This window comes from Capricornis sumatraensis, chromosome 21, assembly GCF_032405125.1.
Source record: "Capricornis sumatraensis isolate serow.1 chromosome 21, serow.2, whole genome shotgun sequence".
Lineage (NCBI taxonomy): Eukaryota > Metazoa > Chordata > Mammalia > Artiodactyla > Bovidae > Capricornis > Capricornis sumatraensis.
Genome location: NC_091089.1, coordinates 54,287,996 through 54,312,953, shown reverse-complemented (window position 1 = coordinate 54,312,953; position 24,958 = coordinate 54,287,996).

Below are 24,958 nucleotides of genomic sequence, written 5' to 3'. Positions count from 1 at the left end.
AAATTTGACAACCAATAAACAATGCTTACATCATTAAGACTGAATCACTTTAATGTTTGACAAAATACTATTCCCTTCTTCCAGGGACATATTTCATGTTTCTTGACTTTTTCTTTCAACTTTCTGATCTGATTTCTTTCAACTCTATCTTCAAACCTATGATTATTCTTATGTTGAAACTTACTTTTGTACAATTTGGGGGAAGTCTTTCTTACTTCAAATTGATTTGGGCTTTTTTTAAAAAACCTGTTTACTTTGAAATCATTATGGATTCATATTATAGATGTGGTACACAGAAGTCCTGTGCAGTCTTTGCTAGTTTTTTTCCCAATGGTCACATTTTAAGTAACTGATGAAAGTAAAAGAGGAAAGTGAAAAAGTTGGCTTAAAGCTCAACATTCAGAAAACAAAGATCATGGCATCTGGTCCCATCACTTCATGGGAAATAGATGGGGAAACAGTAGAAAGAGTGTCCGACTTTATTTTTTGGGGCTCCAAAATCACTGCAGATGGTGATTGCAGCCATGAAATTAAAAGACGCTTACTCTTTGGAAGGAAAGTTATGACCAACCTAGATAGCATATTGAAAAGCAGAGATATTACTTTGCCAACAAAGGTCCCTCTAGTCAAGGCTATGGTTTTTCCAGTGGTCATGTATGGATGTGAGAGTTGGACTTTGAAGAAAGCTGAATGCCGAAGCATTGATGCTTTTGAACTGTGGTGTTGGAGAAGACTCTTGAGAGTCCCTTGGACTGCAAGGAGATCCAACCAGTCCATTCTGAAGGAGATCAGTCCTGGGTGTTCTTTGGAAGGACTGATGCTAAAGCTGAAACTCCAATACTTTGGACACCTCATGCGAAGAGCTGACTCATTGGAAAAGACCCTGATGCTGGGAGGGATTGGGGGCAGGAGGAGAAGGGGAAGGCAGAAGATGAAATGGCTGGATGGTCTCACTGACTCGATGGACATGAGTCTGAGTAAACTCTGGGAGGTGGTGATGGACAGGGAGGCCTGGCGTGCTGCGATTCATGGGGTTGCAAAGAGTCGGACACGACTGAGAGACTGAACTGAACTGAACAGATGTAACTGTTCATTTTTTAGAAAATTACTTCCTGTTTTACGGCTCTAACTTCTTCTTAAAACTCTTTGAGGATACTAACGAAGACTGCCTCCATTGTTTTATTTTCTTTTGATCCCCGATATGTCTGCTTCCTACAGGGTTACTTTGCTCTGTCTCAGTCTTTTTCCTTGATGCAAACTTCTTTCAAATATCTGGTGACCCTTGATTGTTGATCATATTTTAAACAATTATCCCTTAGGAAAGCTGATGGGGATGTCTGTGTACATCAGCAGAGTCAGTCAATTGGCAGATTTTGATTTGAGGTGAATGGGATGTCAAGTAGCAGTAATGCTGGTTAAACTCTGATTCCAGGATGAGGAGAGCTTGGTCCTATAGCTGTGTTTCCTCCACCAGTTCCTCTAGCGTACCCTGACACCACTTTTTTTTTTTTAAGAACATTAGAGTCTGTCTCACCACCACCCTAGGATCCCTACTTAGCAGTTCTGGCTGTTCTGTTTGCATGGGGATGAGAAGTGAAGGATGGAGAGAAAGGGCCAGCTTTGCTTTATCTAGATCTCAAAACTACACCCCTCCCCCAACCAGTTATGAACTCATCTTTGCTCTTCTTCACATCATTTATCTTTGGGGAACTTCAAAAGCCCTTCTGCACACCTGGACATGAGGGAAATTATCCAGTAAAAATACAATGAGAGTTATAAGTGAGAAGATTTGTATAATTTAACATTTTCTAGAAGCCACATTAAAACGTTTAAAAGGAAGAAATTAATTTTAGTAACATTTTTGTTACTTAAAATATCCAAAACATTATTTTGAAATGTAGTGAGTATAAAGAAATATTGAGATATTTCACATTCCTTTTTATCACACTCAGTCTTCAAAATCTGGTGTGTATTTCACACTATGGCATAGGTTCATCCAGGCCCATCCCACTTCAGGGACTCAGTGGCTACCACACTGCTGGCTACCACACTGGACAGCACGGCTTTTATTGTGTCTTTAATAGCATGTTGAAAAGCAGAGACATTACTTTGCCAAGAAAGGTCCGTCTAGTCAAGGCTATGGTTTTTCCTGTGGTCATGCATGGATGTGAGAGTTGGACTGTGAAGAAGTCTGAGTGCCAAAGAATTGATGCTTTTGAACTGTGGTGTTGGAGAAGACTCTTGAGAGTCCCTTGGACTGCAAGGAGATCCAACCAGTCCATTCTGAAGGAGATCAGCCCTAGGATTTCTTTGGAAGGAATGATGCTGAAGCTGAAACTCCAGTACTTTGGCCACCTCATGAGAAGAGTTGACTCATTGGAAAAGACTTTGATGCTGGGAGGGATTGGGGGCAGGAGGAGAAGGGGACGACCCAGGATGAGATGGCTGGATGGCATCACTGACTCGATGGATGTGAGTCTGAGTGAACTCCGGGAGTTGGTGATGGACAGGGAGGCCTGGCGTGCTGCGATTCACAGGGTCGCAAAGAGTCGGACACGACTGAGCGACTGAACTGAACTGAATCATCTTCTATTATCACTTTTAATCATCTACAAAATATACTAAATCTCTAATCCACCAGTTGTCACCCTTTTAATTTCTACTGTACATTTAATCTAACTTGAAGATTCCATCTCATTTTACTATAGTATCAGGAAGAGAGTATAAAATGTGTGAACTCTGCCATTGAGAAATACATAAAACCATCCCAAATCCCAACACAAGCCCAACAAAAGGAACTCCAACATGTCATTGTTGCTTATTTTATACCCACAAGACCTACAATGAAGTATAGGTACTGGCATTTCCTCACACTTCTCCTAGTCTACACGCCTCAAGGTTATATTCCTGTTTAATTACTTTGGTCCACTAGCATTTGATTATTCTGCATTTTTAGTTCTTTTGTAATTTAGCAATAACTATTTATTGCTTACTATGTATCCAGAACTCTTCTTAGGCTTCCTATGCATTATTTCACTTATTCCTCTCAATAACTTCAGGCAGAAGGTGCTATTACTATCTCCTTTTTATATATGAGGAAAGTGAGGCACAGAGAAGCTAAGCAAGCTGTCCAAGGTCACACAGACCCCAGAGTTGTGATTCTACAACACACATTCTTTAAAAAAAAATTTATTGCAGTAAAAGTCACATCATATTAAACAGACCATCCTAACCATACTGAACTATACAGTTCAGTGGCGCTAACTGCATTCACGTTGCGGTACGACTCTCACCATCTTCCATCTCCGGAAATTTTACCTTCTCAAACTGAACTTCTGTCCCATTAAAGACTAGCTCCTTATTCCCCAGCCCCACCCCTTCCCCCCAGCCCCAGTCCCTACCGATATATATTTTCTGACTGTATGAATTTGACCATTCTATGTGTCATGTATAAGTGGAATCAAACAGTATTTATCCAAACAAAGCTGCACTTTGTCCAGCTCTAAACATGACCTCGGGAAGAAGCATAGGGCACAGTAATGAAGAACACTCACATCCAGAGCTGGACCACTTTGGTTGGGCTCTTCGCCTTTCCACATACTCGTCTTGTAAACTTGAAATTGCTACACAGCCTCTCTAGGCTTGAATTTGACATCAGGGTAGTAAGGCTAGGGTATTCACCACAGGACTTCTCACATATAGATTAGAGTAGAAAGAGGGCAGCTGTGGTCATTAGACGACCAGACAGCACTTCTGAGTGTGTCCAGTGCTACCTACAGACTTGCTTCTGTGCTGAATGCTGGCCTCACTGCTAGACTGGACTCCATCTGAATGTTTACCAATGTTCGTTGAGCTACTGTGTCTCTCCTATAGATTTTCACGGCTTTGACCCTTGCAGCCTTCTCCATCGAATGGCAGTCAGTACTGGCAATCAACCTTGAATATTCATTGGAAGGACTGATGCTGAAGCTCCAATACTTTGGCCACCTGATGTGAAGAATCAACTTCTTGGAAAAGACCCTGATGCTAGCAAAGACTGAAGGCAAGAGGAGAAGGGGGTCACAGTGGATGAGATGGTTGGATGGCATTACTGACTCAATGGATATGAGTTTGAGCAAACTCCAGGAAATAGTGAAAGACCGGAAAGCCTACCATGCTGTAGTTCATGGGGTTACAAAGAGTCAGACATGACCGAGGAACAATAAGTGAAGATCTGGCTACATTTCTATTTTCCTTTAGGCCTAACTGCTGATTGTCCATCTCTGGCTTGGAAAGCCACATTGCTCACCAAGCCCAGCAATGACACTGTAAGTCATTGACTTCCTGGCCCTCTGAGAAACAAGTTAAAAGGCATAGACTGACTCTAAGAGAATCTACACTCAATATTAGAAAAACAATACAAAAAGAAATGACTTTGAGGCAACTTTTTAAATAATAATTAAGAATTTTTATCAAAGACCTGAGTTTAATCATTAGGCTGAGATAATTCATAACAAAGGCATCTTAAAAGCAAAACCTTTGCATGGCTATCATATCCAGGAAACTGCAGAGCACTTGGTTTAAAATGTGCCCTTTCCAAAGATCCATATGCAATAAATAGATGGTATTTGCACATCAATTGACATCTTGGGTAGGGAATGCTTTCCTAGAAAGCTTGGCTCTGATGGATACAAAGAAGCCACCATTTCTCTGTTAAGTAATGGGCTATGACCGTGCTAAATATATGCGTTCAGTTGAAAGCCTCCGAAATGATGGCGAGAAAACTGATTAGAAATGGTTTGGGAGCCTAATTCTGTTAGTGGGAATGAAAATTGATAAACAACATCGGCTGATCTGCCGGAACAAATAGATTCTTGATTCAGCAGGAATCCAGCTGCTATTATGTTCCAGGTGAACGAGCATCACTTAAATAAATAAATCCTTTCTTTATTGTGTACATGCTTCCCAGGTTTGCCGCATTTATTAAGTTAGATGCGAATCCAGGTTGAAGAGGTACAGAATGCCCCTCTGGGAGACACCATGGAATCAGTGGGACAGTCAGAAAGGTCACTGAGCTCCAGAGAGGGGAAGGGTTGTGTTCAGCAGCTTTCTCATAGCTAAGCCTGTTATTAACTTCACGGTATTTCAAATTTATAAAGCATCTTGCAGCCCGAGCTTCCATGTGTACTGCAAACATTCATTAATCCTCACAGCATCCCCCAGAATGTGAGGAGGTCCAGTTTGCATCTCACAGACAATGCCACCCAAAAGCAGAGAAGTTAAGCCAGGGGCCAAAGGACACTCAGGTCACTGGGGAGACTGACCGCAGGGATTGCAAATTCCCAGCCCCTGGAAAGAAAGTGTGATCACCTGGACTTTAGCAGGTTACACAAGAGGAAAAAAGCATTTCCCAAGGCTTACAGACAGGAAGGGAAAGAATCAACTCTGGTGGAGTTTGTAAACATCTACTTGCATTGGGTGGAGGAGGAGATGGTAACCCACTCCAGCATTCTTGCCTGGAAAATCCCATGGACAGAGGAGCTGGGTGGACTACACTCCTTGGGGTTGGAAAGAGTCAGACATGATGGACCATGCACGCACTCACGTTGAGAAGGCAACTTTTGCTCCATGAGATTTGTTTTTCCAAAGTAAAAAGAAATATAATCCATTTTATGATTGTAATAAAATGTTACCTCATGCCAAGGTAAAAACATTAAAGAAATGCAACACTCTCTAACTGTATTGCATTGAAATAACTGCTATATAGTAGTTCTAATATAGAGAAATTAATTTTTCAATCCTGTTGTAAAATGAAGAATCCAAATCTTTCCCTTTTTTTAATTTAGACTCCTTTCTCTGAGAGAGAAAAAAAAAAAAAAACAGTTTCACCCAAAAGGAGTGGGAGATGTTACTTATTGAAAAGACAGATTTCAGGCAGATTTGACAAATGACAGCAGTGACATTTGCAGAATCACAAAAGCCGGAGCAATGTGCTCACTCGCCTTCCGAGGTAACATCTCTCCAAGTTGCAAATAGGATTATAAATAAAGTGCTGTTCAAAGACCCATCGCAAAACCATTTTCCACGAGAAACTTAAAATAGAACAAAAATATCCCATTTACGTTGGCATGATACATTTTACTACCTGCCACTTTAATCTCCAGGAGTCAGGCTTAACAATAATATCAAAGACAGGTTTATTATCAAGGTCCACATGTCCTATTTTCCTCTTACTAACAACCTAACAGAAATGCCAGACACAGAAGTTATTCCTGGTGCAACATATCATTTAATTCCCTTTGACAGGTTTATTCTTCTTTGAAACTGTAAATTCATTCATTAGATAGAAGAGACTTGTTAGGCTCTGATATGTGCTTTGTTTCTTTCAAGGATAGATACTATCCCTTTGATGTATCACTGAGAAGTAGTTCTGTTTTTATTAACAGGGGTAAATATTGATGGTAGTAAAAAAAATTAAGTGCTTTGTCTTGTGTTTTTGATTGAAACCACTAAAATAGGTAGTGCAAATCAAGCAGCAGGACAGATTTGGAATTCTGTTGCAGAATAAAGAATTAAAGGTTTAGAGATGTATACTTTGTGTGTATGTGTGCTAAGTCACTTCAGTCATGGATGTACAATTTACCATAATCTAAATAAGGGAATGTGAAGCTCAGTCCTAGTTTTCTTAGAGAATATAGCTCTTCCCTGGATCTCTAGATCACTTTTCTTGTCGGTATTCATTTCTAGGTGAAAACTGTGTAAGACTGCCTCACCTCATTTGCCAGCATAAGAGAACTGTACTGGAAAGCAACACAAGGGTAGAAAACACACAAAGAGAAGATAGCACTGGGGACTAACAGGAGGGGATTCATTCGCAGTGATGACATCACTGGAAGGTGTCACATTAAGAAACATGAAGGTCACAGAACTCACAAGAAACAGACCTGATAGCTGATCCAAATCTATGTCACTTCAAAGCCCACACTCATTCCACAACAACACAGAGTCTCTCTAAAGCATTCTGTTTACAACTTCTTCATTATTTATAGCTAGCCTTGTTCCAAAAAGAATGCAAGGTTAATGTACAAATCTGGACACATCACAAGAGGATTCAAGCAAAATGACACAGGAAAGTAAGACCCGAGAAATAAGATGACTGAAGTCAAATGTAGGAAACACTGTGATGCCCGGAAGTTCCTTCAGAGATGAGCCTCTAACATTGCTAGGAGTTCTCCAGCAGGAATCAGGAAGACATATATAGATCTCCATATTCTACCCATAGAAGCCAACTAGCTAGTCAGAAAAATTAAACTGGTGTTTTCCCCTTGTTCCAAGTCCTCGCATAGGTATGTATTCTGATGAACAAGATCATCAAAAACACATTTTCAGAAAACATGTCAAGTTTAATTAGGTTCCTTTTCTCTAAAGTTAGATGGATGGGGCCATAACAAAACAGAAAGTCAAGAAAAGCAACCCCAAACATAGGATTTGGGAGATTGGGGAGGGCAGGGGGGAGGATTAATATTCCACACAAGCTCATGGCTTCTTAATTATCTGTTTCAGGGCTGCTGCTGCAGCTGCTAAGTCGCTTCAGTCGTGTCCGACTCTGTGTGACCCCACAGATGGCAGCCCACCAGGCTTCCCCATCCCTGGGATTCTCCAGGCAAGAACACTGGAGTGGGTTGCCATTTCTAGATGTTGAAATAGTGGGGAAAATAGATGGATCGTTCCCCTCCTTACCCAGCCCCCAAAGTTCTAAATAAATATTGCTTCTCTTAGTTGAGGTTTTAAATGTATTCAGTAGGGTAAATTTAAAATGATAATCCTCGATCAGCAGCTAGAGCTCAACAGGGCTCTGTGGACAGTTAACTGTGAATCTACGCATTTCAACAAGTGTAGTCAGAGTTACAACTTGGTGTTAGGCATTAAAAAAGAAATCTCCTTAAATAAAAGTGTATTATCTGGAATTAAGATATTATCAGGATTAACAACTTTGCCTGAGTTAGTTCTGCCAATTAATTATCAGATATCAGGGGACCTGAAGGAATAGGATGAAGGATAGATACACTTTCTTTAAGTGCCAAAAACGTTTTTCATCTCTACCCCAGCGCTAGAGCAGCGGCAGAAAAGGAGTTTGAATGCTGCTTGGCAATCCGCTCGTGCATTACTCTGGTGGGAGTTGGAGGTCTAGGCTCAGCATGGCTGCACTGCCCATCTCTTAAACTGAGGACAAGCAGTGTCGCTCTCAGAGCCGACAAGCGGAAAGTCTCTGTCCCGGGTCCCCAGTCTCAAATTTTGGAGCATCTCTGTGGAAATCACGTATTTCTATTTTTTCCCAGTGGCTTGGAACCAACGCAATCCCTACTTTTCTCATTCACAAGTCCCTCTGATCCTCTCCCTCCAACTCTGGAATCTTCTAGATGCCCCTGGGACTGATGTGTGCTCCTGCGGTCATCCCAGGGTCCTTGGGGCTGAGTCCCAGCATAGGAGGGCGAGCTGCTCGTTTGTTCCAGCAGGCTGATGAGAGATTTCGTTGGGAGGAGTTGCCAGAGTGGCACCAACGCGCTAGTCTGGAGCGGCTCTCACTCCGGAAGCCGGACAAGCTCTGGGCTCCAGGCTGCGGACGCTCTCCCACAGGTCCTCTCATAGGGCGGGCCCCCAGCCGCCATGTTCCCCTCAGAGGGCGCGCCCCCAGCCGCCATGTTCCCCTCAGAGGGCGCGCCCCCAGCCGCCATGTTCCATCCACAGGGCTGCGTCTGATCCCAACGCCTGTGCGCCGTGAGGGGAGTAGCACTTTGGCAACAGTTTCGCCTGCCGCGATGACTTTAAAGTCACCCAAGGAAGTCCTAACAACTTCCTCCACAGACTCTCTGCCATGACTGAGGAAGATGCCATGGAATGGATATATGGCCACATATCTCCTCTGAGGGATTCTGAAACTAAGGCTTCCTAACATCAGCTGGCCTATTTAATCTATCTACTTCCTCTTTGGCCTTTGACCAATATGGTGCCATTGTGCTTTCCTAAACTGGTCTTTCGGAGAAGGCAATGGCACCCCACTCCAGTACTCTTGCCTGGAAAATCCCATGGGCGGAGGAGCCTGGTGGGCTGCAGTCCATGGGGTTGCTGAGAGTTGGACACGACTGAGCGATTTCACTTTCACTTTTCACTTTCATGCATTGGAGAAGGAAATGGCAACCCACTCCAGTGTTCTTGCCTGGAGAATCCCAGGGACGGGGGAGCCTGGTGAGCTGCCGTCTGTGGGATCGCACAGAGTCGGACACGACTGAAGCGACTTAGCAGCAGCAGCAGCAGCAGCAAACTGGTCTTTAATCACCCTGGGTGAGGATAGGACACTTCTTGGGCAAATGGGAACGCCTTTCCCATTCTTTCCAAGGGGCCACTGCCTCTTCAACCCCGCTAGTGGTCATGGAGGCAGAAGTGCAGTCAATATTGAAAGTAATTATGTCCTAAGGATATGCTAATGACAGCGTAAAGAGTCCAAGGCAGGGCATGATTAGAAGACGTGTCTTTCAACTTCTGCACTATAAAATTTAAATCTAATCAACATGTCTAGAAAATTAATTGTTTATCTATAAGATACTCTATAAGACTTTTATTTGAGATTGTCATCAACAACTTTTAAGAGTCATTAGAAGCCAGTATTGAAAAGTGGCACAATGGATGATGCACTCATGAGTAAATAGTACTCAGAAATTGCAAAGGCAAAGAAATCTATGTGTTTCAATAAAAACAGGTTCTAAGAAGCCATAACACTATGGGTAAAAATGTCATTACTAACTGTCCCAGAGGAAAGATGAAATTAGTCAAGAATGGTGCATTTGATGATGATGAAAAAAAAGGAATGATTCTTGAGCCTGAAAAAATGGTACCTGGACACTAGGAAATATTGACAGGTGTGCTGATGTACTTTCTAACTTGCTGCCACTGTAAGATGCTCCAAGCTCATCTTGAATATATACTATATTGTAAAATGAAATTGTTTATATAGATACGGGTCTTTAAAAAAGTATTTACGTGGGTCTCCACACACTCAAGGTCAAGTTGTGATTCAGGGTCTGCAGCTCTAAGAAGAACCGTGGAGAAGACAGTAGCAATGCAGAAACTTGAAGGGAGGAGCAAGATATAATTTTGTTTCTCACAGTTTTACTGCAAACAAATCCTGCTCCAGAAACCTAGTCAGTCGTATCAGGAATCCTTTAAACTTTGCTTTCCAGCTGTTTTGGGCTTGCTGATAACATGCCGGTTGGTATAAATATTACATGATCCCATATCCCAATATTATTCATCCGATTATGTGAGCTAGCTCACTGCAAGATGGTTTTGGAATTTTAAATAAAGCTATTTTTACAGATAATAATTTGGCTATATCTAGGAAATAATACCATCATGCATTGCAATAAGATGTGATGTTGGATAACACTGTCGTATGGATATTTTACTTACAATGCAACATGTAGCCTGTCACTTATTTTTACAAATGTCAAGCCTTTTATAAAATATGTGTCTATACTACCCCCACAGTTCATCATCCTCTTGTTTTGGGAATTATACCTCAGAAAAAAAATTAAGTAGAGCTAAAAATAAGAAAGCAGGTCTTCTAAAGAGGACTGAGGTTCAACCGGGTAAGACTTTCCAACATGATACAAAGAAGCTCTGTTATGTGGCTCTGAGTGTGATTCTGTCATACTAAAATACTGAAGAACTCTCCTGGGGGTCCAGTGGTTAGGAATCCACCTGCCAATGCAGGGAACATGGGTTTGACTGCTGATCCAGGAAGACTCCACAAGCACCACAACTACTGAGCCTGCGTGCAGTAATTACTGAAGCCTGTGCACCGAGAGCCCGTGCTCCACAACAAGAGAAGACACTACTGCAAATGAGAATCCTGGGCCCCACAGCTGTAGAGTAGCCCCTACTCGCTGCAACTAGAGAAAGCTTCATGCAGTAACAAAGATCAGGCACAGTCAAAATAAATCAATAAAGCTTTAAAAATACTAAGAAGTTACAGTATTAAGGGGCTTGTTTTCTGGGATTATGACATGAGCATTATTTCTAATAATACGTTGAGAATTTCTACACCTAGATTTCCTAGATCAAGAGAATGGATGACTTTGGGTCATGTCTACAAAACTTGAGCTAGAACATTTGCCAGTGAGGAGGAACCCTGATAGGAAATCTCAAAAAAAAAAAAAAAAAAAAAAAGCCTGAAAATATCTCAAACAGCAGCAAGTCCCTGGGATAATTGTACTACTCTTTGTATTAGTTACAGATTCACGAAATGATGTAAAAAAAAAAAAAAAATCTCAGTGGCTCAGCACAAGAGAAATTTATCCGTTGCTACATGACCCACCAATGCAGGCATTCCTGCTCAGTGGATAGCTTTCCATGGAACAATTCAGGGATACGGCCTCTTTGATTTTGCACACTGGCACCCTTTCAGCCCAGGTTTTCTGTATACAGCTGACAGAGAAAATCAGGGAGAAATTGTCCACTTGCTGCTTCTCAGCTCATCCTGGAATTCACACATATTCCTTGCACTTACAGTCCATTTATACAAATTTTTTTTCTTCCTTCCCTTCTCTCCTTCTTTCTTTCATCATTTGTATTTTTTATTTTTCAGCCACATCACACAGCTTGTAGGATCCTAGTTCCCCAGTCAGGTATTGAACCCAGATCCACAGGCAGAGAAAGCACCAAGTCCTAACAAATAGACTGCCAGGAAACTCACCTGTTATTAATTTATTTAGCAGGGAAGGAGGCTGGGAAATTTCCAGAGTAACAGCTCTTTAAGATGGAGGTGGTATGGCTCATTGGGGGCAATTCCAACCTAACAGCTTTAAGAAACATAACCACATTGGGATATCCAAGTTCGGCTCCAATCATATTAATTTCTAGTCATACTATGTCAGACATGTGGCTGTCTTAAGCATTCAGTTCAAATCACAAGCAAAAATATTATATAATGATAATTTAACAAGGAGATATTACTAAATTATGAATACAGATATTGTAATTACAGGATGTTCTGGGAAAAAGTAGGAAATCTTTATGAATCCCTTGACTGGTGAACTAAACATCACGTGTTTTCAGGTATATCAATACTGTCTTTAAATAAAGTCTGCTGCTGCTGCTTAGTCACTTCAGTCATGTTCAAGGCTTTGCAATCCCATGGACTGCAGACTTCCAGGCTCCTCTGTCCATCAAATTCTCTGGGCAAGAGTACTGGATTGGGTTGCCATGCTCTCCTCCAGGGTATCTTCCCAACCCAGGGATCAAACCCTGGTCTTCTGCATTGCAGGCAGACTTTTTTACACTGAGCTACCAGGGAAGGCCCAAATAAAGCCTACTGTCTTATCTTCTCTTACACGTAATGAATGGAATGTCAGTCTTAGTGGATCTTAAAGTAGATAAGAATGGATACAGAGAATTGTCAGGGAGTAAAGAGCAAAGGTGTCTATGTATACTTCATAAGAACTTTTTTGAGTGCTAAATAACTACCAGGAAAAAAACTTAACACCATACATCCATAATCCTCTTTAATGTTTGTTCCAATTCTGAGATAGTTACTAACTCTCTCTTTATTTTACAAAGGAGAACTCTGAAGCTTAGAGAGGTAAAATCCTATGCCAGGGCCGGGCAGGGGCAAGCTGTAGGCACAAGCAAGGTGGCTCTTAAAGCTTATATTCTAGAATATAAAAGACAGAGCCACTGATACTGCCAAGAGAGTCAACATATACAATGTGAATTTGACACTCCCCGCTCTGAAAGCCTCTACCTTTTATTAAATAGAAAAACACAAACCACAAACACTTTCAGTTCAGTCACTCAGTCATGTCCGATTTTGTGACCCCATGAATTACAGCATGCCAGGCCTCCCTGTCCATCACCAACTCCCAGAGTTCACCCAAACTCATGTCCACCGAGTCGGTGATGCCATCCAGCCACCTCATCCTCTGTCATCCCCTTCTCCTCCTGCCCCGAATCCCTCCCAGCATCAGAGTCTTTTCCAATGAATCAACTCTTCGTGTGAGGTGGCCAAAGTACTGGAGTTTCAGCTTTAGCATCAGTCCTTCCAATGAACACCCGGGACTGATCTTCTTCAGAATGGACTGGTTGGATCTCCTTGCAGTCCAAGGGACTCTAAAGAGTCTTCTCCAACACTACAGTTCAAAAGCATCAATTCTTCGGTGCTCAGCTTTCTTCAAAGTCCAACTCTCACATCCATACATGACCACTGGAAAAACCATAGCCTTGACTAGACAGACCTTTGTTGGCAAAGTAATATCTCTGCTTTTCAATATGCTATCTAGGTTGGTCATAACTTTCCTTCCAAGGAGTAAGAGTCTTTTAATTTCATGGCTGGAGTCACCATCTGCAGTGATTTTGGAGCCCCTAAAAAATAAAGACTGACACTGTTTCCACTATTTCCCCATCTATTTCCCATGAAGTGATGAGACCAGATGCCATGATCTTCGTTTTCTGAATGTTGAGTTTTAGGTCAACTTTTTCACTCTCCTCTTTCTCTTTCATCAAGAGGCTTTTTAGTTCCTCTTCACTTTCTGCCATAAGGGTGGTGTCATCTGCATATCTGAGGTTATTGATATGTGGCTAAATAATTTGAGATTTTATCTATAAACTTTCCTAGCACTATAGGGAATACAGGTGTTTTTTAAATAAAAGAAACAAGCCATTAGAGATCAAAATCTCCAATATAGATGACTGGTTATGTGCTGAGATCCTAAAGTCAGGTGATGACACCATCAATCGGCCTTATTTTTTCAGTCCCTGGATGGCCCCAAGGTGTATTCAGCCAGGCACAGAGTAAAGGAAAACATACTTTGGTCCCAATTTCAGTAACTCCCAAGGAGCAACACACTTGTGCAAGAGAAGGAGTGATTTCAAACTGGTTTCTTCCCCATCCTGCCTGTTCAGGGTTCTGATGATTCTCTCTTCTGGCCTTTGTATCATTTCTCTATCATGAGAACATCTATGTCTTGGGAGGGGGTTGGAGGCAGTGATTTTGCACTTTCTCCTTTTGGATGTCCCACTGACTCAGGAAAATGGGACAAACAGGGGACTAATATGAATGAAATTTCTATTATATGAATCATTTTGGTTGGGGGAGAAACAATTATTCTGTTTGAATAATATGGGGGTCTTTAAGCCTTGAAGAAGATATTTAATTATGTTTGAAACAACACTAACTGGAGGACACTTCTACATAAGTAATATTTTATTATTTTTCCTTAATTTCACCTTAAAGTGAATTAAACTTACATATATGTATATGCAAATATAGCACACATATATTTATATATATAGGTGCATATACAAATTGCCTGTAGACATGTTTTATTTATAAAAAATGTATCTGATACTTTGAACCAAGATTGCCAGTGATTCGTTGAAATGTTTTAAGATTTTCTCATTTTCTAAAGCAAAACAATTTCCCTGAAAGGTTGGAAATCATTTAAATGAACCTATAAAATAGGTGGTAAAATGGTTTTTAGTTCAGCTGAGGAGGTGCTGCACTGGTCTTAATGAGGCACCCGAGATGGTTTTATCCTGCTCACACAAATCATTTGTTTCAGTGACATTTGAAACTGTTATTAATGCAAAAACTTTACATCAGTAAGCCCCACTTTACCGTTTTTCCCACATCTTCAAGACTTTTGACAAGCTTCACTACCCACTGTAAACCTTCCCCTTCCTAATATAAACCATTCATTTAATTTGAGCACAAGAATTATTGAGACTCAGAAGATTTTAAGCCAACAGTACTGAGTCTCTTCATTTTACCTTATTCCTTAAGACAAATTATCCGAGTTTGGATACATTTAAAACTTTTTCTTTCATGCGAATTTTTTTCTAATTGTTAGCAGGATTAGGACATACAATTCCACAAATTAACAAGCAAAGTGATCAGAGCTTATATTTAGAAACTGATTCAGCTATGTAATATATACAAAAGAAGATGGGATTTCTGTTACTGAGAGATTACATGAAACCTAAGTGCAAACAAAGATAAGAAGGAACCTGGTCTGTTACAAAGAAAGCAGCAAATTTTTTTGGATATACCACACTAGTCAGGGTACTGGGCACCCCAGAAGGAAAACTGTCCATCTGAAGCTGGAGACCTCAAACAGGAACTCAAGGTGGGCTGTGTTCCAAGCTAGGAACATGGCAACGGACTACCTTAAGCTCTCAAGAGTGTGTTATTACGAAGACTCCGGTCTTCCATATGGCTGTCTATAATCTCCTGTTTCCAAATGTTAGTTGTTCAGTCACATCTGACTCTTTGCAACCCCATGGACTATAGCCCACCAGGCTCTTCTGTCCGTGGGATTTTCCAGGCAAGAATATTGGAGTGGGTAGCTATTCCCTTCTCCAGGGGATCTTCCTGATCCAGGGAGTAAACCTGGGTCTCCAGCATTGCAGGCAGATTCTTTACTGTTTGAGCCACCAGAAAAGCCTCTATTTGCAAAGAGAATATTATTTTTCTTCTGGGTCTCTGTGATTGAATATACACTTCCACTTGATTTGTAAACAGTCAAGAACTCCCTTTGTAAGGAACATGAGACCAACTGGCAACTAGTCACAGGAGGTTGAAATTTCAACTCTGAATCTTTCCTAGTCTTTAAGAAATGAATCAGATCATTGCAAACTTCAGTACTTTAACTAGAAGGAAGTGACATGCCATCGACCTCAGCTTTTCTCTGCACATGTGCGTACCTCCTCCAGAGTACGAGACAACCTTCAAGGGTCGTTCAAATATTCATGTCCTATGACATGATGATTCTCAATGTTTAAAATCTGGTATGACAAAAAAATACAGTCCTACTCACTTTGTGTTAGTGCTGACATCCAAAATATCTGATTCCCTTGGACTTAAGTAGACACAACACAGAGGTATGATATTGAAAATTGCAGTGATTTTATAATTTTCAGGAGGTTTTGGTCTGAATTACTTTTCTTTCATATAGGTAGAAACAACCAAACAGGAAACAAAAACAATTCTTCACTGACAATTCTTACAATTGAAATTCAGATATACTACCTATATACATGGAATCTGCGAAGCTGCAGTGAAGCAGTTTCCCTTCATTCATTCTTTGGGGCAGCTTGTCATCAGACATATGTCTAAAAAGATGCCATTACTCACTCTCATATCCCATGTCTGCTGGCCTCATTTTCTCTAGTTCACACAGGCATTCCCTATATACCAGTAAGACTGTTTGCTGATATCATAAGGCTTATATATATTTTGGCTCAAGTTCCAAGAGGAAACTGAGAGTTATCTTTCATCCTCCAAGGCAGAAAATTCTAGGGGAGGATTCTGACTCAGCCTGCATCTCACATCTCTTTGTGAGTGATGGTGATCCCATATTAGTTTATTGTTAGCCTAGCTTATTTCATGCAACTATGCTTGTGACTAAAGGTAAGGACAGACCACTGGGTTTGATCATCTACAGTAACACGGGGAATATGGTGTATGTTCCAAAGGAAACCACATACCATTTTCCAGGAGGAAGAAGTAAGAAGTAAGAGTTCTCCTTATGAACTCTCCTCATGAGTTCATAGGGAGATAGATACATTGTCCTTGTTTAGTCTTCTTTTCCAAATTCTATTTCTTTTCTTTAGAGTACTTCATAGTGAAAAATATCCTCTCTAGTTTTATGTAAAAGTTTGCTAATAACTGATGTCTGTGATCTATGAAACATTCAACAGGCTCACGCACAAACATGACACAAATACCAGTATAAATTGAATTTACTGAATTTTCCTTTATTTAAGCTATGTTTCTCCCTTCTATTTAAAGCAATAATTGATTTAAAATTTTATGTGTTTAGTTTTGTCTTAAACACGTTCTTTATGCTTGTCAAGAATGAAATTACCTAGAAAAACACATTACCTATTTTAATAAAACCTGAGCCAATCATATTCCAGATGACATTTGCTAGTTACTAGGAAAAAAAGTAAATACACATCTCAAGGTTGACCTCTAAATGACATTATACATCCTTTTATGAAAGCACCAGGGAAGGACCAGCTAGATCTGTGAAGTTGCTTAAGGATGCTTTCTGAATAGCCTGCCACCTTAATGACGTGATGGAACATCAGGACAGCTCTCTACCCTTGGTCATACATTCTAGGAGGATATTCAACCTTCTCTGCACTTTCAACTCACCTTGGGAGTTAAAAAATGCTTTGGGCCTAATTCCAGACCCAATTCCTGGAGAACAGCTTGGACCTTACTGACTTTCAGTAAATCCAGGGTTCCAGTGTGCATGTATGAGAAACACTAGTCTAGTGTTAAGGACTTGAAATCACCAGCTCAAATGCATACATATTACCTGAGATGGTTAGTACAGAAAGCTAATGTGTGCCAAGATCGCGTGTCACTTTCAACTAGGGGCAACTGTCCTCCCATAAGAGACATTTGGCGATGTCTGGGAACATTTTTGGTTGTCACAGCTTGGGGATGCAACTGGCATATAGTTAACAGAGACTGGTAATGTTGGTAAACTCCTAAACTGCACAGGATAACCCTACACAGAAAAGAGTTATCCACTCAAAATGGCAACAGTACTGAGCCTGAGAAACAACACCTGAGCCAGAAATAATATTTGGGACAGAAGACAGAAATTGAGGAGAATAAATTGCTTCCCTGGAAGAGAAGAAGCCAGTAACGTGTTGGGTGTCCTTGCAAGCCAACAGACAGCGTGCGGTACTGCAGATTTCCTTCAAGACACATCGGAGAGGGACTGAAAGGGGCAAAAGAATGGAAAACTCTGCCCATGAACACTGGGGTTAGTAGAAGGCACCCAGATTTATGTAACAGCTGTCCTGGTTCTCAAGCAAACTGTCAATATTGCTGATGCAAATGATCTATCAATACATGCATAATATTTGCATTATAAATTTCAATTCCCAAATAAATCCAGAAATTTTAAGTTGTTAATCAGAAGGCAATTATGTCAAACTAATGATAATTGCTTTGTAAATTTAGATTACTGTAATGGTGGACTTTATTAGCTCTTTCCTTTGTAAGGAGGAGAGCCTTTACGCACACAGACACACACAGCTGACTGCACACACACACACCACCTGACTGCTCTAGAGATAGAAACCATGTTGGGGCAATGGATCTAGCATCTTAGATCTAATTGACAGTTCCTTGCCATTTCTTCAACTTGAGCAAAACTGAGAAACTATTTTCTTTTTGTTCTTTGATCTGGGAAAGTAAGCAAAGCTTCACAGACTAAATTACTGGTGAAAACAAAACTTAGACCACAGAAGTTAAAAGCTAAGTGGAGATCAAAGTGGACACCAAATAAGTGTCAATGGTCTGACATCACTGAGCTCAATTTCTCTGCATTTATTCAGTTCATACACAGAAAGCGTCAGCTGTGTTCCTCATTGTTTGTTACCATCAGGAGACTGGTACATAGAAAAGGAAATCTAAGTTCTGCCTTTCCAAAATGGCCCAAAAGGACACCAAATGTTTAAGATGATTATTTCAGGTGACAGAATTGCAGATGACTCAATTCTTATAATTTTCTATGCTCTCCTAATTTATTATAAGGAACACAATTTAGCTTTCTAAGAATTTAAGGCAAACACTAAGACTCTCATAATTCTCTCATGAAATAAATTTTTGTGGGACTATAACTTAACTATGGTACAACCCAGATTTAAACAAATCATATATACATCACGTAAAGTAGAATCACTAAAGGAGCATCCCAAAAGATGGACAACTGGACTACTGCTTTCAAAGATGACCTGAAACCCATTCCAAATATTATGAGACCATTAGGTCTCAGGTTCATCCTGCCGCTGGCAGAGGTCCCTCCAAGGGGCTGGGAGGCATGTTTATCATGTCCTTCCTTCCCAGCCCCTCTCGACTTGCTTCTCCCATTTCATATATTCCACTCACATGGAATTTTCCCGACCTGCAATTCCATCCATGGTTCTCACTTCTGTAAAAATTCAGCTTGAGGCCTCCTTCAGAGGAAACTTGAAATATGTAGACATTATATGGGGGAGTCCAACTGGGAGAAATTTTAAGACAGGATGTATGCTTTTAAGTAGACCAGTCATGCTTCCAAGAATGACTCATTGAGAGCAACAACAACAACCACACACACAAAAAAACAAAAAACAGAAAAACAAGAAAGTCACAAATTCAGCAAAGATTTACCAAAGCCTCAATTTCCTGGAAGATGGAATGAAAAGCTCCATCTATCTCTATACATGGATTCTTTTACTTTGGCCAACTCACTACATATGTGTTAACTCTGGGCAGGTCTCATTTAGTGGGGTACTTATAAATATGAGCACACTCATACTCATGCCTATACTTTATTGCCCCAATTACTAGCCATTCACAATCCTGGTTGCACACAAAAATAATCCAGAAAAAAATAAAAATATCAATGTGTCAACCCCAATGTAGATCATTCAGTTAGACTTGATGGGAGAGGGACCTGGGCAAACTACTCCAGGTGATGCTGATATGTAGCCAGTGTCCAGAAACACAGAATTAGGGCATAAAATATTTGGGCCAAGAAGTTACCCTCTGGGGGTAACTGTGGGACTTCCCTCGTGGTCCAGTGGCTAAGACTCCGTGCTTCCTGCTAAGATTCCTGGGTTTGATCCCTGGTCAGGGAACTAGATCCCACACGCTGCAACTAAGAGTTTGCATGCCACAACCAAAGATCCAAAGTGCCACAGCAAAGACCCAGTGCAGCCAAATGAATTACTTTTTGTTTTTAAAAAAGAAGCTACCCTGTTTTTATCTACTACTAATTTCATCCCACATCTCACTACACAGCTCACAAATCAAGATAAGTATGAAACATGCTTTAAACATAGACTTCTTGACATGGCATCACTATAACGGTATGTGTCATAAGTTATTTTTCAAGGCCACATGCCTAAGAAATAGGGAAAATTATGGCTGAGAAGAATCCTTCTCAGAATGGAGGAGGGGTGCTGCTGATGGAGGATGGAGGTGGCGAAAGAAAACAATGGAAGAATGTGCCTTTTGCAAAGGAAATCCTTATTTATTTCAGATCTCCAGAACTATCAAGCATCCAAATCATTCTGGAGGGGCTCTAACTCTATGATATATGCTGCTGCTGCTGCTAAGTCGCTTCAGTTGTGTCCGACTCTGTGTGACCCCATAGATGGCAGCTCACCAGGCTCCTGTCCCTGGGATTCTCCAGGAAAGAACACTGGAGTGGGTTGCCATTTCCTTCTCCAATGCATGAAAGTGAAAAGTGAAAGTGAAGTCGCTCAGTCATGTCCTACCCTCAGCGACCCCATGGACTGCAGCCCTCCAGACTCCTCCGTCCATTGGATTTCCCAAGCAAGAGTATTGGAGTGGGGTGCCATTGCCTTCTCCGCTATGATATATGAAACACCAGTTATTCTTGACTCTAGGTCTGCTATGATAGATGAGAAAGAGCCTTTGAATTCTGAAAGCCCTTTCTTGTGCTTTAAGCAAAGGAAAATCATTCTATACACCCAGAAAGCACATGGGAGTGTGCCAACGCATCCCAAAGCATGCTCTGTTTTTTAAAATCTTCCACTAAGCATGTCAGGACGTGACAGCAGGAGGTAAGGCAAAATAATTTGTTGTTACGCAATCTGAATAATGGGTTTCAATGGAGCCTCATCTCTAGGAAATCCAATATAATAATAATTAAAAAAAAACAAGTGCTGCTGCCACTATGGGATGAGTTAATTCATTGAGTTGAGCTCATAAACTTTAGGAAGTAATCTCTTAAGGAATCCTGATCCTTAAAATGTTTTACCTAGGACTTCCCTGGTGGCTCAGACAGTAAAGTATCTGCCTAAAATCTGGGAGACCCAGGTTCAATCCCTGGGTCAGGAAGATCTCCTGGAGAAGGAAATGGCAACCCATTCCAGTATTCTTGCCTGGAAAATCCCATGGACAGAGGAGCCTGGAGGCTACAGTCCATGGGGTCACAAAGAGTCAGACACAACTGAGTGACTTCACTTCACTTCAACTAAATATTCTACACGATGGGTGAGTAATCTGAAGACTCCTTGAATCAACTTAGCACACATGCTTTTTCTTTAGTATGAACCAAAACCCACAGAGCATTTCTTAGAGATTTTCTGACCTCGGAAATTTAAGTAGATTATTTTTTCAGATTGACTAGCAAAGCCCTCAAGAGCATTTCCATATGAGGAAATGTTTTCATTTTATAGAGATTTAATTCTAACAAAGAAAGTAATAAGTCGAAGACTGTACTCTACTAAACAAAATAAGCATTTGGAAAGAAAATCACCCCTTGGTAGTATTCGGGAAATATTTACATCACAGTTGAATTTTTGACTTTAATCATGAGCATAAAGACCATCCATGCATCTTCTAAGTTAGGAGATGGCAGAGGTAACTAGGGGAAAAAAAAACAACAGGACAGAAGGTATGACAGTGTACCTGGACAAGGGGATAACAGAGGACGAGATGGTTGGATGGCATCATCAACTCAATGGGCATGAGTCTGAGCAAGCTCCAAAGGACACAGAAACCTGTGTGCTGCAGTCCATGGGGTCGCAAAGAGTCGAACACGACCGAGGAACTGAACAACAGCAACAAATGGCCGTATGACTGCTCCTCCAACTTCCTGTACTTCAGTTGTACCAATATCACATGGAATTCATTCTTGCTGGAAATAGTCCTTCCTGGACTTTCCACCTGTAGGCGGTCCCCTGCAAAGTCTCCCCATTCCTATGTCGCCATGGCGTTTGGAGACCCATGTCTTTTCCCTGTATCCTGACACAGCCCTCCCTGTATCTGTGTCCTGACCCCCTCCTCCTATTAGGACACCAGTCTTATTGAATTTGAATCCCTCCTAACAACCTCATTTTAACTTAATTGCTGCTTTAAAGACCCCTTCTTCAAATATAGTCACAGTCTGAAGTACCAGGGTTTAAGGACTTCAACATAGGGATTTAGTGTGGACACAGTGAAGCTCACAATGATACTCATTGGGTTTAGCTCCACTCTACTATTTTTAGAGTAAGATCTAAATAAATACAAAAATTTTGGAACGATGAGATGTATTTTCCATCTTGGATTAGTCTCCTTTTTCTTTTCCTCACACACACCCTCCCCTCAAACCCCAAGTTTATCAGAACATTCTAAGTCACCTTGGCCAGTTTCAGTTTGGGTTAAAATTTGCTTTTAAAGATTAATCCTCCTCTCACGGCTTTAGGGTTCTGGATTTTAGCCTCTGGACAGCTTATTATTGAGGCTGTTATTTGACTTTTGACATTTATCTAGCATGATACACCTTTAACTGTCAGCTTACTGAGCATCAAACCAAAGGTTATATTTGCCCTTATAAATTCCCTGCTCAAGCCTTCGCTTCCTTTCTCCTGCAGCAAAGCAGAGAGGAAAAAGAAAAAAAAAAATTTCCTGTCCATGTCAGACCATGAGCAGCATGGATTTCAAGGGTAGCTTTCCCTCAGCAAAGAGATTTCAAGTTCTAAGTAGCCTTTTCTTGGAAAAGGTGCTCCATCCCCGACTCTTCACAATGGTCCATGGCTAGATGCCCATGAACATGTTACCTTGATCTTTAAACTGTACCACATTTAATAACTGGACATCTGGTTTGAACTTGGATTCTTTAAAATAGTTTGATGTTGCTACATTTCCAGCCCATAAGTGAATATAAGTTAAATGTTCAGATTAGGGGATTGGGCTGCCTGGGAACATTTCCTAGGATAGGAAAAGGACTGGCAGCAGATGGAGATTTGGTAGGTCACGAGGCACAGTTGACAAAGACCAACAGGGAGCTCTGGGGTAAAACTTGTCTGTCAGAGGAGTCCTGTGCCAGATGGGAGTGCCTTGTACCATCAGCATACCGAGTTTCTGATGAGGACCAGCCTGAGAAGATGTGGCTTCAGCTACAAACACCTTGCTCAGTCACTGAGGGCTTCTCAAAACATGATACCGACTCGGGAGGAGGATCATGACAGAGTTTGTCAGCTGAAATTCTGCACAGCTGGCCAGCAAATCCCTTCTTAAAGGGGATCTGAGCTGCCCAACTCTGTCTGCCACATATGCTTTGAAAGAAAATCTTCAGTGATGTCTACTTTTGTGCGGATGCTTATAACTGGTGACCGTATTATTTATTGTCCAATGTATGCCCTTTTGAGAGTAAAAGGAGTGGATATGAATAATTACACCAGGACAACAGGCATGTATAATCACTCATCACATATCTGTCTTCCTTTATTACTCACGAACGTCTATCTTCACTCCTAGGAGACTCATCTATGCGTCCATCACAATTCATTTCCTCCATATTTACTGTGTGCTTAGTCACTCAGTCGTGTCCCGCTCTTTATGATCCCATGGACTGTAGCCCACCAAAGCTCCTCTATCTACGGGGATTCTCCAGGCAAGAATACCGGAGTGGGTTGCCATGCCCTCCTCCAGGGGATCTTCCCAACTCAGGGATCGAATCCAGATCTCCCACATTGCAGGCAGATTCTTTACCATCTGAGCCACCAGGGAAGCCCAAGAATACTGGAGTGAATAGCCTATCCCTTCGCCAAAGGATCTTTCTGACCCAGGAATTGAACCAGGATCTCCTGCATTGCAGGCACTTCTTTACGAGCTGAGCTACCAGAGAAGCCCTTCATATTTCCTAAACACTTCCTACTTATGGAAAAGGCAAACCTGGATGTGCTTTGCAGACCGTGTTATGGGAGAACATGGGAAACAGCCGATGTGTTAGCATGCCCCTCTTCTCGCTTCCTCTGCTTTCCGAACTCGCTCACACAGCCCACCTCACTGATTCTCAACTTCGAATCTGTACACTGTGGTTCTGTGAAACAGACCACTAAAGGCCCATGCAACTTGTACTATTTCTTAATTTTCTGTTTTTATTTTCACGTATGTAGGTGGGAGTGGTGATATCTTATTCCTCCTCGGTCTATGGTATAGAATTACTTGGAAAAGCAATCAGTTTCAGACTCCCAAAGTGTTGATGTGTATAATTTTAGTCCAAATTAGACTCATTTTTTCAAGACTTGCTAGCAAATTTACAAATCTTAATCTTACTCATTTTTGCCTAGGTGCTCAGCGTACTTGTTTGTCTACAGGAGGCCAGTCCATATTTCCAACCCATTTCCATTTTGGACAACAAGGAGAGGCATAGAAAAAAGGGGCAAATGCCTTTTCAAATGCCTTTTCAGTCTGTTTTCTGAGCCAGGTGACTTCCTTTTCTCTTGGATCTAAGAACCGGGATGCCATTTTTTAGCCAGTCTTTTCAGGCCAGGAAAGGGATCAGACAAGATAGTGGTGTTCTCCAGTTCCTCTCCTGCCCTGGATCTCTGAAGTCTCCTTGGGAAGAGTGGAGAGCCTTCTCAGCAGGGCCTTCTCACCATGCACAGTCATTTCCTTGCCTATCAACTGTGCTATGAACTGCAGCAACCTCCACTTGAAAGTCCAAGTTCCAACTCTATGACTTCATCAGCTCTGTGATATTATGTACTTGTTCAGCCTCCCAGAAATTCAATTTCTATTATGCGAATTCTCTTTAAGGCATTTTATGGCCATTAAATTATATAAAACTATGTGGTTAGTACTATGGTCAGATGTACCCAAGAGAAAACTATACTGCAGTACTTTGAAACACAGAGATTTGGGAATTCACCAGTGATCCAGTGGTTAAAACTCCAATGAAAGGAACCCTGGTTTGATCCCTAATCACAAGAACTAGACGCCACACACTGTGAAATGATCAAAATTCGGCATGCCACGACAAAGATGAAAGATCCCGCATGCCACAACCAAGACCCCGTATAGCGAAATGCATAAATACTAAAAAATAAAACCAAAAAACACAGATATATTTGCTTCACACAGACAACTCGGAGGGCAAGATAGTTAAGCATGTTACCTCTG